Source organism: Aegilops tauschii, chromosome 2 (genome assembly GCF_002575655.3).
Source record: "Aegilops tauschii subsp. strangulata cultivar AL8/78 chromosome 2, Aet v6.0, whole genome shotgun sequence".
In the NCBI taxonomy this organism is placed as follows: Eukaryota; Viridiplantae; Streptophyta; class Magnoliopsida; order Poales; family Poaceae; genus Aegilops; species Aegilops tauschii.
The window spans coordinates 15,538,674-15,551,876 of NC_053036.3; the positions used below are offsets into that span (position 1 = coordinate 15,538,674).

Here is a 13,203-nt window from a genome sequence, read left to right on the forward strand (position 1 = left end):
TGACGCGAGGATGGCAACTTTAGTTGTCAAGTCTGACAACTTCTTTTCAGATGGCACGTTTAAAAAAATGGTTTTGTTTTTTTTTCTTTTCAGATTTTAGTTGTAAAAAACATCAGGTCCGGAGTGCTTCGTGCCACATGTGCGGCATTTATCGTTTGAAAAATAATTTCAGCCGACGGGGGATAATAGTTTCAAAAAAAGTTGTCTCAAATGTTCCTGGCTCCGCCAATGCATTAGAGCCCCCCATCCCATATAACCCGCGAGCGCGATGCATGTGAGCAGGTACGTCGTAGGTAGCGTTGTTGTCGGCGCATGCCAATGTGATGCATGGGTGGACGGCCAGGTCGAAAAGGAAGGTAGGAAGTTAACCATGAATGGAAGGGCAGGCACATGCATGCATGCATGCATGCATGGCGCTGGCTCAAATGTTCACGAGCAAATGCAGGCGCGTCGTTTGCATGAACGGCCCGTTAGCGGCAAATTTGACAATTTTGACCTCGAAACGAAATCAATTCACATAATGAACTGGGTGCGAAACTATTTCACATCCCTGACCCTTTTGTGTAGCGCCCGTCACGCCGGCGCCACACCCTACGGTGCAGCGCCTAGCTCTGGGGCGTTGCACCTCTGTCCACCGTGGCTGTCCATGGGCCCGCACCCAGCAGTGCAACGCCTCCGAGCTAGGCGCTGCACATGGCTCGGGCGTTGCACATTGACTTAGATGCAACCGCGCCAACCCTCTCCTCCCCCACCCACCCCATTGCCAGTTACAGAACAAACAGGGCGGCGGCCCTCTCCACTCCCCCTCTCAATCCCCTCTCCCAAATCCTTCCGATCTGACGATTTGGTCCATGCATTTCTTCACCAATCCATCGTAGAAGGTACTCTCCTCCGATCTCGTTCTTTCTATCCATAGAAAATATGATATTTTGAAGATTTGGGGAACCCTTGTTTGAATCTTGCATGTATTAGATTTGGGGAACTTTTGTTTGAATCTTGCATATATTAGATTTGGGGAACCCTTGTTAGATTAGAATGTGGTTTGGATAGATAGGTTGACATGTTATTTATATAGTTTGGATACATAGATTGACTTGTTATTTCTATGGAAAAGTTATTTGTATGAAGTAGGCCTAGTTTAGTTTATTTGTACTGAAATTATACTCGTATTGAGAAAAATGCTTTGGATACATATGCTTTGAATCTTGCATGCAGTAGGCCTACTTTAGTTTTTTTGAATTGAAAAGATAATCGTGTTGACAAGAATGCTTTGTTGAAATTGTTAGGATGGTTTGGCTTCTCGATGATCATTGGGACAAACAACACCGGTCGTACGCTATGTCGGTGCAGCAGCGGGTAATACTGGAAGTGGCCGGTGTTATGAATTTCGTATTTTTTTTCAAACACAAATGCCCTATATGTAATGTTATGATTTGTTTGTTTGTAGGAGCTTGCACCTCTGAAGCTTCGGTCTCACGGGATCAGCCTTGGAGGGATGCGCTATGATGAGCGGTACACACCGTATGTAAGGGAGGCAGCACTTCTCTCTTTCATTCAGTTGGTCCGCCGGTCGACGCCACCCAACAATGCTGCAGCACTCACCGCGCTTATTGATCATTGGAGGCCGGAGACACACACTTTCCATCTTCGGACCGGGGAGATGACCGTGACGCTGCAGGATATTGCTATGATCACCGGTCTTCCTATCGATGGCAATCCTTTATGTATGAACACCGATTCTGATGGGTGGCGCGCGCAGATGCAAGCCCTTATCGGTATGGTTCCTCCGGAGCCTCGGGAACCAGAAGCAGAAGATAAGAAGAAGGAAAGAGTCGCAGCGGGCGCTACTTTCACGTGGATATCATCGAACTTCTGTCATTGCCCTGATGATGCTAATGAGGACATGGTGAAGACATATGCTCGTGTCTACATGTGGTACGTGATATCCAGGACAATGTTTGCTGATGGCACATGCAAGAATGCTCCATGGATGTGGCTGAAGGCGTTGACCGTCTTCGATAGCAAATGGAGTTGGGGTTCGGCGACACTAGCTTACTTGTATCGACAGGTATGAAGTTGTTTCCTTTTCACTTCATTGATACATTATCAATGCGCTTTTGCGGCAAATTTGACCATGTTCTCTTTTATGTGCAGTTGGACGAAGCCTGTTGTAGGCACACTGGAGGTATTGGTGGTTGTCTGCTCGCACTTTCCATATGGAGCTGGGAGCGTTTGCCGGTTGGATGACCGAAGACCGTGAAGTACGAGGATTGGGACGATAAAGACGACCCACTACGGCTCCCCACTTGGGCTTACAAGTGGGATGTGTTAAATGAGACGACGGATGATCCCTCGGTAATGTACAAGTTGTACAAGAGCGAGCTGGACGCGATCACGCCTGAGCAGGTGAACCGACATTGCATAAGTGATTATCATGCTTGTATCGTAACTCGATATCAATTTTGCATTCAATCCCATTTTGCAGGTGGAATGGGAGCCGTATGGAAAAGGAGAGAGTTTTGGTAACCCTATAGAGTTCAGGCTGAATCCGGTGTGCATTAGGGATAGGGATCTCTGGCATATGCGGTGCCCACTGATATGCAACTGGGCGGTTGAGCTTCACCTGCCACATCGGGTGTTCCGCTAGTTTGGTTTGTTCCAGCCACACCCGCCGGAGTGGGAGGACACGGACAAGTTGCTACACGCGTAAGATATAATTAACCTTGAGCACTTAGCAGCTTCTCGACGGTTTCGATGATGCTAATATTCTGTTTCTAACTTGCAGGTTGGATAGGAAAAAGCAGCGGAAGATCAAGGATTGGGCCAACCATCACAGGAAGTATGTTGTGCAGTTCGCTCTTAGTGTGGAGCAAGCAAGGGCTGGAAAACGAGCCCAGCATCGTGAGCACTGCCCGATCGCGTTCAACAACTATCTCACATGGTTTCTTGCAAGTACCCGCGTGGAGGTATGCCAGCCGGCGTATGCTGAGGAGATTCTGGAAGAACCCGCCGTTTTTTATGAGGTAGCCCAGCACCAGTACAACGCATTAGTTAGGAAAGGCAACTCAGTGATCCGTTCAGCTCCAATGATGAACTTTGTGGTTAGCCCTTTTTGCTTTTCCATTCGCACTATTCACATCTTCGCTTGCCTAACACTTTGATACCGTTTCTGTTCATAGCGTGCCCAGATCAAGAAAGCAGCTGATGTGACCGAGACTATTCTGGAAACAACCCCGGCTGGCAAAAGCGATGGGGAAGGTGCACTTCGAGCATTCATTAAGGTTCACATCTCCTTCAAACTAGCACTTAACATTTGTTGGTACGTTCCATGTCTCATTCACTTGTACATGTTGCAGCGCCAGGGCCAAAAGTTAAGGTGGCTATCAAACCTTTTCGGTTGTCGTGACCCCGAGTATGTATCACCAGAACGGTCTAGGTCAGCGACACCATCAGATCCCGCTTCGGGGCAGAGCCATGGTGAACCTTTCGAGGATGAGGATGTGGGTGTGGTCACCCAAGAGGTATGTCATGACGATATATATCCATTTGTTGATGCATTGCTAACTATATCCTCACACACGGTCTTTCCATATCTTTTGTTGATGCATAGGTTGCTGATGATATGACCTTGGGGACGTACCAGGCTCGGTCTGCATACGAGTTGAAGCCTAGGAAGGGAATCAACAAGTACACACCTGAAGACTTCACCCAAAGAGGCCAAAGAGGCAAAAGGACGGTCGGCACCTCGCGGATGGCGGCTTTGGATGACTATTTGGATGACGATGTCGAACCGGAGCCGGAGCCGGAACGGGTTCCTCTTCCTAGGAAGGTGAAGAAGATAAGCGTCAAGAGGGGGGAGGAGCCAACAAGCGTGGAAAGTACTAGTCATCGTCATTTTTTTATAATGCTGAACTTAGAGTGGAATTTGTTATGTCGTTGAACTTGGAGTGGTCGTACCTGTAATGTGGAATTTGTTATGTCGTTGAACTTGGAGTGGTGGTAGCTCTATGTTAAACTGGAACTTATTGTGATGGTCCTTTCTAAGAAATGATGTCTGTGGTGAACCCTTTTTGAACCTTAATGTTTCTTATACGAATTGTTGAACTGTGGCTGAAAATGACCCAGTAGAGGGGGGGAGGAGGCACAGAAGGTAGGCCTCTAGTTTGAGGCAGAAAAATTGCTAAGTGTTTGTGCAGCGCCTAGCCTAGAGGCGCCACACTCTACAGTGCAACGCCTAGCTCGCAGGCGCTGCACTGTATCGTATGGCGCCTCCAAGCTAGGCGTTGCACAGGTCTGCAACTTGCCATACCTTCTGTTGCTCTCTGGATAGCTACAGACCTGTGCAGCGCCTAGCCTGGAGGCGCCACACTCTACAGTGCAGCGCCTGCGAGCTAGGCGTTGCACTGTAGAGTGGGGCGCCTCCAGGCTAGGCGCTGCATAGGTCTGTAGCTATCCAGAGAGCCACAGAAGGTATGCCTTCAGTTTGAGGCAAAAAATTCGCTAAGTGTTTGTGCAGCGCCTAGCTTGGAGGCGCCGCACTCTACAGTGCAACGCCTAGCTCGCAGGCGCTGCACTGTACAGTGTGGCGCCTCCAAGCTAGGCGCTGCACAGGTCTTGCCGTATTGTCCGGGCAAGAACGTGCCATCAATTGCGATGACCGGCCTACAATGTTCGAAAGCCCTAACACATTGCTCGAACGCCCAAAAAGCACGGCCAAATACTCTGACTTTCCTTCCTTCATGAACCGTTGTTTGGTGCCCATGAGGCTCGACCACATGAACCATGCCCGGGTTTGTCGCGGCCATGGCTAACAACAACCTAGGGATTCGGTTGTATGCTTCCTCCCATGTACCATACAACATCTTAAATGCGGCTTGCTTCGCCTTCCATGCCTTGCCGTATTTCACCTTGTAATGAAAGATGGCTTTCACAAGGTCAATGACATGTTGGACGCTCATTGTTGGAAGTGTGGATATTGAGTTGGAGAGCCTGTAAGCGATGAACTCGGACGTGAGTTGTTTGTGGTCTTCGGACACAATCTTGCCATCCACCCTTTTGCCTTGGCACATGTGAGTTGGCACACAACTCACTACATGCCAAGTTGGACCTCCTTCCATGGTCTTGCACGCACAATCCACGGACAACCGCCATGGCGTCTTGCCACTCCTTGTTGGACCTCCTTTCCACGAGCTCTACCACCACCACGGCCTCTTGTAAGTCCAAGTTGGACCTCCTTTTCATCTTCACATGCACATGCAACCGTGTAGCGCACATTGACGTCCGAGTTCACCACCTTGTGTGGACGATAATGCGTAACCGAGTAGTTGTCGAGCCACATCTTCAAATCCAACAAGATGTCGAGCTTAGAACCTTTAGCAATCCGGTTCTTGTCGTCTACCAAATCACGGTGAGAGCTTGGCCTAACCTCAAGAGGTACACATTGGCCACCATCTACCACGGCTTCATCCGCGAGACTAACATCCTTGAACAATGTAGTCCGATGATCCCGACCAAATACCTTCTCGAAAGCTTCGGCCTCCTTCACCGTGAACCCCTCCGCATCAACTTGTTCATCGGGACCTTCGTCATCTGAGTCCGATGCATATGCACGGGAAAAAGGGATGGAATGGTCCATTGTCTCTTACAAATGATATTTGTCGAGATCACCCACATTGTTGTCATGGAGATCAACTTCATTGTCATCGTCCGCATACTCATCATTGTCCTCTTGCAAAGATTCATCTTGATTGTTTGTATACGGGCTCAATGTTGGCCTCACTTCTTGGGTCAAAAGAGGTTCAACAATTTCATCTCGCTTCAAGGGTGGGGGGCTACTAGCAACCAAAGGGGAGGGGTTCCGGTTCAAGTCCAAATGCAAACTTGAATCAACCTTCTTCGTTGCAAATAACTCAAGAGCCTTGTCTAGTGATTCGGCCACCGTCTCCTTGTATGCAACCCAACGTTGCTCCGAGTTGACACGCATTGTCTTCCAACGGATGTGCAATCCAAAACCAACATTATGCCTTCCCTCCAACTCAATGATATCACTAGGGTCCATCCAATTCAAATCTTTCCTAACTTGTTGCAAGAGCTCCGCATAGCTAGGACTACTATCAAACACCATGTCAAGCTCATCCGGGTCCGGTTCTTTATTGCCTTTCAAAAAGGCGTCTTTGTCCCCATGATGAACAAACACACATGTTCTTCCCATCCCTATAAGCATTCAAAGAACACAAGGTAACATTGCTTCCATGAGTACTAATCCATGGATTAACACGGAATACAAACCCTAATATATATATGAAACAACAACCCTAACCCTAACCCTAACCATAACCCTAGCCCTAAACCTAACCCTAGCACCAACATAAGAACACCCATAAGAATAACCCTAGCATACTAACAAAGCCTAATCATAGAAATTGGCTAACAAACATCTCACATCTCCATGCAAATCTCTAGATCCAAACAAAACTAGGGTTTCCCCAAACTAGCAACAAATGAGCAATGGGAGAACTTTACTTGGATCAAAACAAGGGGATCGGAGATTATTACATTGAGGGAGGGTTTGACTTCGAAATCCACGGACAAATTCTTCAAATTTGCAAGATTTGGAAGACGATTTGAGAGGGGGAGAGAGTGGGAGAGGGGGCAAAGCTCGGGGAGAGAGTGAGAGAGTGTGTGGTGGGGGGGCCAGCCAAGTGGCTGGATAAGTCACAGTGCAGCGCCTAGCACTGGTAGAAAAAAGCCCTTTAGTCCCGGTTCGCAACAGCCTTTAGTCCCGGCTATGCAACCGGGACTAAATATGCGCGACTAAAGACCCCCCCCCTTTAGTCGCGCCTCTTACGGACCGCGACTAAAGGCTTTAGTCCCGGTTCTTGTGGCTGACCGGGACTAAAGGCCAGTCCACGTGGGCGCCCGTGGTCCGTCGGGGCGGAGGACCTTTAGTCCCGGTTCTCGTGGCCAACCGGGACTAAAGGCCTCCTCCGCAGGTTTAGGGTTTTAGCCCCCCTAAAACCTGGTTTCTTTTTAGTTTGGAGTGTTTTATTTCATTTATATTTTATTTTGTGTTTTATTTTAATTTTGATAAAGTTTCAGTACACATATTCTACGCTACTATATACATGCATATGAAATTTCAAACAAGAAGAATTCAAGAGGAATATATAATATATATTCAATCTCGGGTGACCATATACAACTTCGAACAAGTTTCCATACACAATTAGGATGGATGACCATATACAACTTCGAACAAGTTTCAATCTCGGGTATGCATATAAATTTCTTCGTCCTCGTTATAGTGTTCTCCTTTAGGATTGATGACTTCCCTCATGAAAAATCCTGCTAATTCTTCTTGAATTGGTCGGAAGCGAGCTTCTGGACTAAGCCTCCTCCGCAAGTTATCGGTCGCGTTCCGCACGCTATCCGATGCCTTCCGCTCAGAGGTGTGTCTCCGGATGTTCTCACAAACATAGTATCCACATAGATTGGTCCCCGGTGGCTGCTTATCCACATTAACTAACCTTCTGAAATCTAGCTCATGTTTGAATTCACCGACAATTTCTTCTGAGAACCGTCTCCAAACCCTACAGGGCAAAGAAAATTAAATGAACAAGGGAGTTATTAGTTACTTGATATTAGGAAATGAACGAAAGAGACCGATCGATATAGAGCTCAAATGATTGAAAATAATTACTTTTGCAGCATTTTTCTCATGTCGGCCCAACGCTTTGGATCCGAATTCATAGAGTCCATGATTAGAACTCTGGAGGTGTGAAGTTCAATATTTAGCAGAATCCAGTGGAACCTGCGGACACGTTACATGCATAGTCATGCATAACTCATCGATTAGACGTACCATGCATGGAGTAAACAAAAGAGAATGGGCACAAGAGAGAAACACTCACCCAAAATGGTAAGGAAATAGAATATGACTTTTGAGTTGATGCTTTCTAAGAAACTTGTACAAGTCTTTCTCCACGTCTTCGGGGTGATGTTGTAACACATGTCCATTAACGATATGTGGGTCAATGAACCCAACATCATGGATGTTTCTTATTTTGCATTCCCAAATCTTCAATCTGCATAATAGCGTACGCAACAATATAGTTAGGACAATATATATATATAGTGCAGGCAATGAAGAACGAGATGAGGTAGAAATAAATCACTTACAGAACGTAGCAACTCAGCATAGATTTGTCGAGGTCGCGCAGATTGAACAGCTGGAACAATTCACTCATATGAACTTCTACAGAGTACCGTTTGGTGTGATGCTCATCTGTAACATCCGCATAAACATATTCTTTGTCGGCCCATGTTATGAATTGCTTGTACCAACGTAGCAGATTTCGCATTTGTGGTGGTAGACTCTTTTCCCGCGCAGGCTCGACGAGAGGCCCATTCCGCACATATTGTAATGCTATCTCACATACTGGCGCATCCTCAAGGCATAAGAAGGCACGAAGAGTCAAACCCATCTCGGACGCTTGTTTCATGGCACTCGCTACAGTCAATCCAAGTGCTGCCGCAGCTGCTATGATCTCGGGGTCCTCTTCCGGACCGGCTTTCACTATGAGCGGGGGAATCGATTGTTTCTTCTGCATCCCGAGCTGGTCAACTTGTTTCCCGCTTTTTTTACTTTCTTCTTTCTCCTCCTTCAATATTTTTGCTTGCCTACGAAGTTCATGTCCATAGTCGTCAGGCATATTCAGCTCGGCTTGGGACGGTGTCGTCAAAAAATCCTTAGCCCACTTCTTTTGCTTCTCAGTGAATACTTGCTTGGGCTCAGGCTCTTTTTTCGCCTTCATATCCGCCTTCCATTTCTCATAATCAGCAGACGCGGCCAATTTGGTTTCAGCTTCACTAAGTTCCCCAGGCCTTGGGAGGAGAGGCTTCAGTGATGGCTCCGGTACCCTTGTGGTCTTAGGTACATAAGGGTCCGGGTTAATAGTCCAGGAGCGGGTTTCCTTGCTGTCCGCCTGCTTCTGCTTCTTCGCCGGAGGTGGATTGGGGGGCGTCGTACCCGCTGGAGGAGGATTGGGGGGCGTCGTACCCGCCGGAGGTTGTGGATCGGGGGACGGCGTCGAATGGCGTGAAGGAGGTGTAGGTGAACCACCACGACCACCACCACCGCCACCACCGCCACCACCACCACCACCACCATCGGAGGGGGGTGGACTTGCTAGCCTTGGCGCCTCGCCTGGAAACACTATGTACTTCTTTTTCCATAGAATGAACTGGCGCTTGACAACTCCAAGTCTTCTCTCCCCTTCGGGTGTAGGTTTGTCAATCTCCATGTCCTCAAACCCTTGGACTATGTCTTCCACCGTGACACGAGCATAGCCATATGCAATGGGGTTGTTGTGGTGGAGTGCTCCAGGTGTACAGGGTAAAGCACTGCCGCTAGCTACCTTCGTGGAAACGTTCCCCACGGGATAATGCAGATCACATTCTTTCATCTCCTTTACATCATCCACGGGGTAGTGAGGCTCCGGTGCACGAATCTCGATCATCGGTGCACTACCACCAGGCGGGGCATCCGTGGAAGCCACGCTGCTTCTCCGCTGCTGGCTTCCGCGATCCGCTTCATGATCTTCATGCGGCCCTGCAGCCGATTTTTCTTTCACTAGTTCATGCACGGTCTGCTTCAACTCATGGAGTTCCGATGCAAACTTCGTCATAAGATCTGCATCCCGGTCCGTCTTTCTCTTACGGCTTCTGTAACAGTACGGGTCATTGTCCTGGGAAAACCCTACTTTCCACGGAACTTTGCCTTTGCCTCGTACACGTCCTCCGTGTTCATCATTCCCGAGGGCTGTTGTCAGTGCGTCTTTCTCTCTGTTGAACTTGATCAAGCCCTCTTGAGCTTGGGTCATTGCGTCAATAAGGGCTTGGGTGGGAGCAAACTGTCTCTGCCGGTGAACACACACCCCTGTCTTCGGGTCTAGCGATCCCCCATGCCCGTACCACCAGCTTTTGGCCCTTGGGTCCCATCCCTTTGTACCTAGAGGGATTCCTCGCACCCTCAGGTCCTCCTCCATCTTCTGCCACCTAGGCTCCGAAAGGCGGTATCCTCCTGGCCCCATAATATGATGGAACTTTTTCTTACTCGCATTATCCTTATTTTTTTCGATATTTCCTTGAAATGCTCCGATTGCTTTTGCCTCACAAATTCTGGCCAATCATCTTTCAGTTTCTCATGTTGTCCATTGAAATCCGGAGTCTTGCCCTTGTTGACATAGTCACGGGTTAAATTTTTCTTGAAGTTACGGAATGCTTCGCCCATCTTCTGAAGAGCGAACTCTTTAACTAGCCTCCTCCTCTGACGTCCACCCGGAACCTCGTTACCGAATTCATCGACTTTGTTGTATTCCGGAGGTAGAATGAAATGTTCCATAAGCTTTCTCCAGCAATCCTTTTTGGTTCTCTTGTCGACAAAACTGAAACCAAGACGTGCCTTCTTTGGCTCCTTCCATTCCTCGACGGTGATCGGGACGTTGTCTCTAACAACGACTCCGCATTGGTTGATAAACTTTGAGGTGTGCTGTAGGGGCTTGCCGGTTTCACTGACAAACTCAATGGCATATGTTTCTCCTGTTTTCATCGCCTTGGATTTGCCACGCTTTGTCGTACTCGATCCGGAGGGCTAAAAAAAGAAAGAGAGTCGCGCGCGTTAATACATATGTATTCACATTTCAGTAAGTTTGTATCACGAGAGGCTCAATGTATATATATACCTCGCCGGAGGTGGTTGCTACTTGCAATTCGAGATCGTCGTTTGTTGACGGTTGACCTCCGTCGACAATGTCCGTTCCTTCACCTTCTTGATCATCGACAATCTCTGTTCCACTATCAAGGTTCAGAAAAGAAGAGACTACATCCTCTTGTTGCTCATATTCTGAGCCCGGCACATAAGGAATCTCGTTGTTGATGATGCCCATTAAATAACGTTCAGCCTCCGGATCCCTAAGCGGCTCGGCTCTATCGTCCGCCATATGTCACTCCTGCATGTAGTAAAAATTCTTTAAGTATAAAGGAATTAAAAAATAAGATTAAGGGGACATAGAGGAGGAGGAATTAAAAAATAAGATTATTGAGCACTGCCAAGTATTTTGTTTTGTTTTCTTTGTTTTTCTTTTTGGTTTTCATTTGGTTTCTTTCTTCTTCCTTTTTCCTTCTTTTTTTCTTCTTCTTCCTTTCTTCTTCCTCTTTCTTCTTTCTTTCTTCTTCTTCCTTTTTCTTTTTTCTTTCTTTCTTCTTCTTCCTTTCTTCTTCTTTTTTTCTTCTTCCTTTTTCTTTCTTCTTTCTTTTGGTTTTCATTTTTTCTTCTTCCTTTTTCTTTCTTCTTTTTTTCTTCTTCCTTTTTCTTTCTTCTTTCTTTTTTTCTTCTTCCTTTTTCTTCTTTTTTTCTTCTTCCTTTTTCTTTCTTCTTTTTTTCTTCTTCCTTTTTCTTTCTTCTTTCTTTTTTTCTTCTTCCTTTTTTTCCTCTTCCTTTTTCTTCTTTCTTTCTTCTTTCTTTTTTTCTTCTTCCTTTTTTCTTCTTCTTCCTTTTTCTTCTTTCTTTCTTCTTTCTTTTTTTCTTCTTCCTTTTTCTTTCTTCTTTTTTTCTTCTTCCTTTTTCTTTCTTCTTTTTTTCTTCTTCCTTTTTCTTTCTTCTTTTTTTCTTCTTCCTTTTTCTTTCTTCTTTCTTTCTTCTTTCTTTTTTTCTTCTTCCTTTTTTTCTTCTTCCTTTTTCTTCTTTCTTTCTTCTTTCTTTTTTTCTTCTTCCTTTTTCTTTCTTCTTTTTTTCTTCTTCCTTTTTGTTTCTTCTTTTTTTCTTCTTCCTTTTTCTTTCTTCTTTCTTTCTTCTTTCTTTTTTTCTTCTTTCTTTCTTCTTTCTTTTTTTTTCTTCCTTTTTCTTTCTTCTTTTTTTCTTCTTCCTTTTTCTTCTGTTTTCTTTTGTTTTCTTTTGTTTTTCTTCTGTTGTTTTCTTCCTTTTTTCCTTTTTCCTTTTTTCTTCTCTTTGTTTTTCTTGTGTTTTCTTTTGTTTTCTTTTTCTTTCTTCTTCCTTTTTTCTTCCTTTTTCTTGTTTTTCTTCTGTTTTTCTTTTGTTTTCTTCTTCCTTCTTTCTTCTTCTTCCTTTTTCCTTTTTCTTTCTTCTTCTTCTTCCTTTTTCTTCTTCCTTCTTCTTCTTCTGCCGGCGCGCGGAGGACGGCAGGCAGGGGCAGCGGGCGGCGGGCGGCAGGGCGTCGGGCGGCGGACGGCAGGGCGTCGGGCGGCGCGCGGCGCGCGGCGCGCGGGAAAGGGCAGGGGCTGCGGCGGGCAAGGGCAGGGCACGGGCGGCGGCGGCGCTCACTGTGGACGGGGGCGGCGGCGCGCAGGGCTTCGGCGTCGGCGTCGGCGTCGGGGCAGGGCTTCGGCGTCGATCGGCGTCGGGGCAGCGCTTCGGCGTCGAGAGAGAGGAGAATGGGAAGTGGCGAAACTGGTAAGTGCAGTATATATAGATGTACCTTTAGTCCCGGTTGGGGAGGCGGACCGCGACTAAAGGGTACCTTTAGTCGCGGTCCGCCTCCCCAACCGGGACTAAAGGGTTTTGGCGCCGCTTTCGTTCCCGCGCAGAAAGACCCTTTAGTCGCGGTTGGGGACAACAACCGCGACTAAAGGGTACCCTTTAGTCGCGGTCCGCCTCCCCAACCGGGACTAAAGGCATTGTGCTGGAACTGGCGCGGTGCGGTGGGATGTTTAGTCCCACCTCGCTAGCCGAGAGGCTTCGACAGTGGTTTATAAGCGCGGCTGCGCTGACCACGTCGAGCTCCTCTCAAATGCAGGCTTACGGGCCTATTCTGTCACTATGTGCCTGTGGGCCTATTGGGTCTTCTGCGGGCCTGAATCCTGGCCCATTAATGGGTTTCTATTCATATTCAGGCCGTGGTGGCCCAGTAGGTGGCATATTTTTTATTTTTTGCCTGTTTTTTGTTTTCTTTTTGCTTTATTTATTTTGTTTTGTTTCTACTTACAACAAAAAACTTATTTATTTTATTTTATTTTGTTTCTAATTACTTATTTATTTTACTTTATGATAATTATTTTTGCTATTAAAGTTTCTAACAAAAAAAGTTCTTTATGAAAATTCTTTTAGCTTTCAATGATTTTGAACAGAAAATACTTCGATAATTTTAGTTGAATCAATTTTATTTATGTTATTAAAATTTATTTTAT

The 13,203-nt window shown here is 46.5% G+C and overlaps 1 long non-coding RNA gene across 1 annotated transcript; it reads left to right on the forward strand.

The window, feature by feature from the left end:
* The first annotated feature begins 1,255 nt into the window (after window positions 1-1,255).
* On the forward strand, window positions 1,256-2,949 carry LOC141041916 (uncharacterized). The gene is made up of 4 exons (XR_012203695.1): window positions 1,256-2,068; window positions 2,155-2,406; window positions 2,486-2,706; window positions 2,786-2,949. It is a non-coding gene; the product is annotated as an uncharacterized lncRNA (long non-coding RNA).
* The last annotated feature ends 10,254 nt before the right edge of the window (window positions 2,950-13,203 follow it).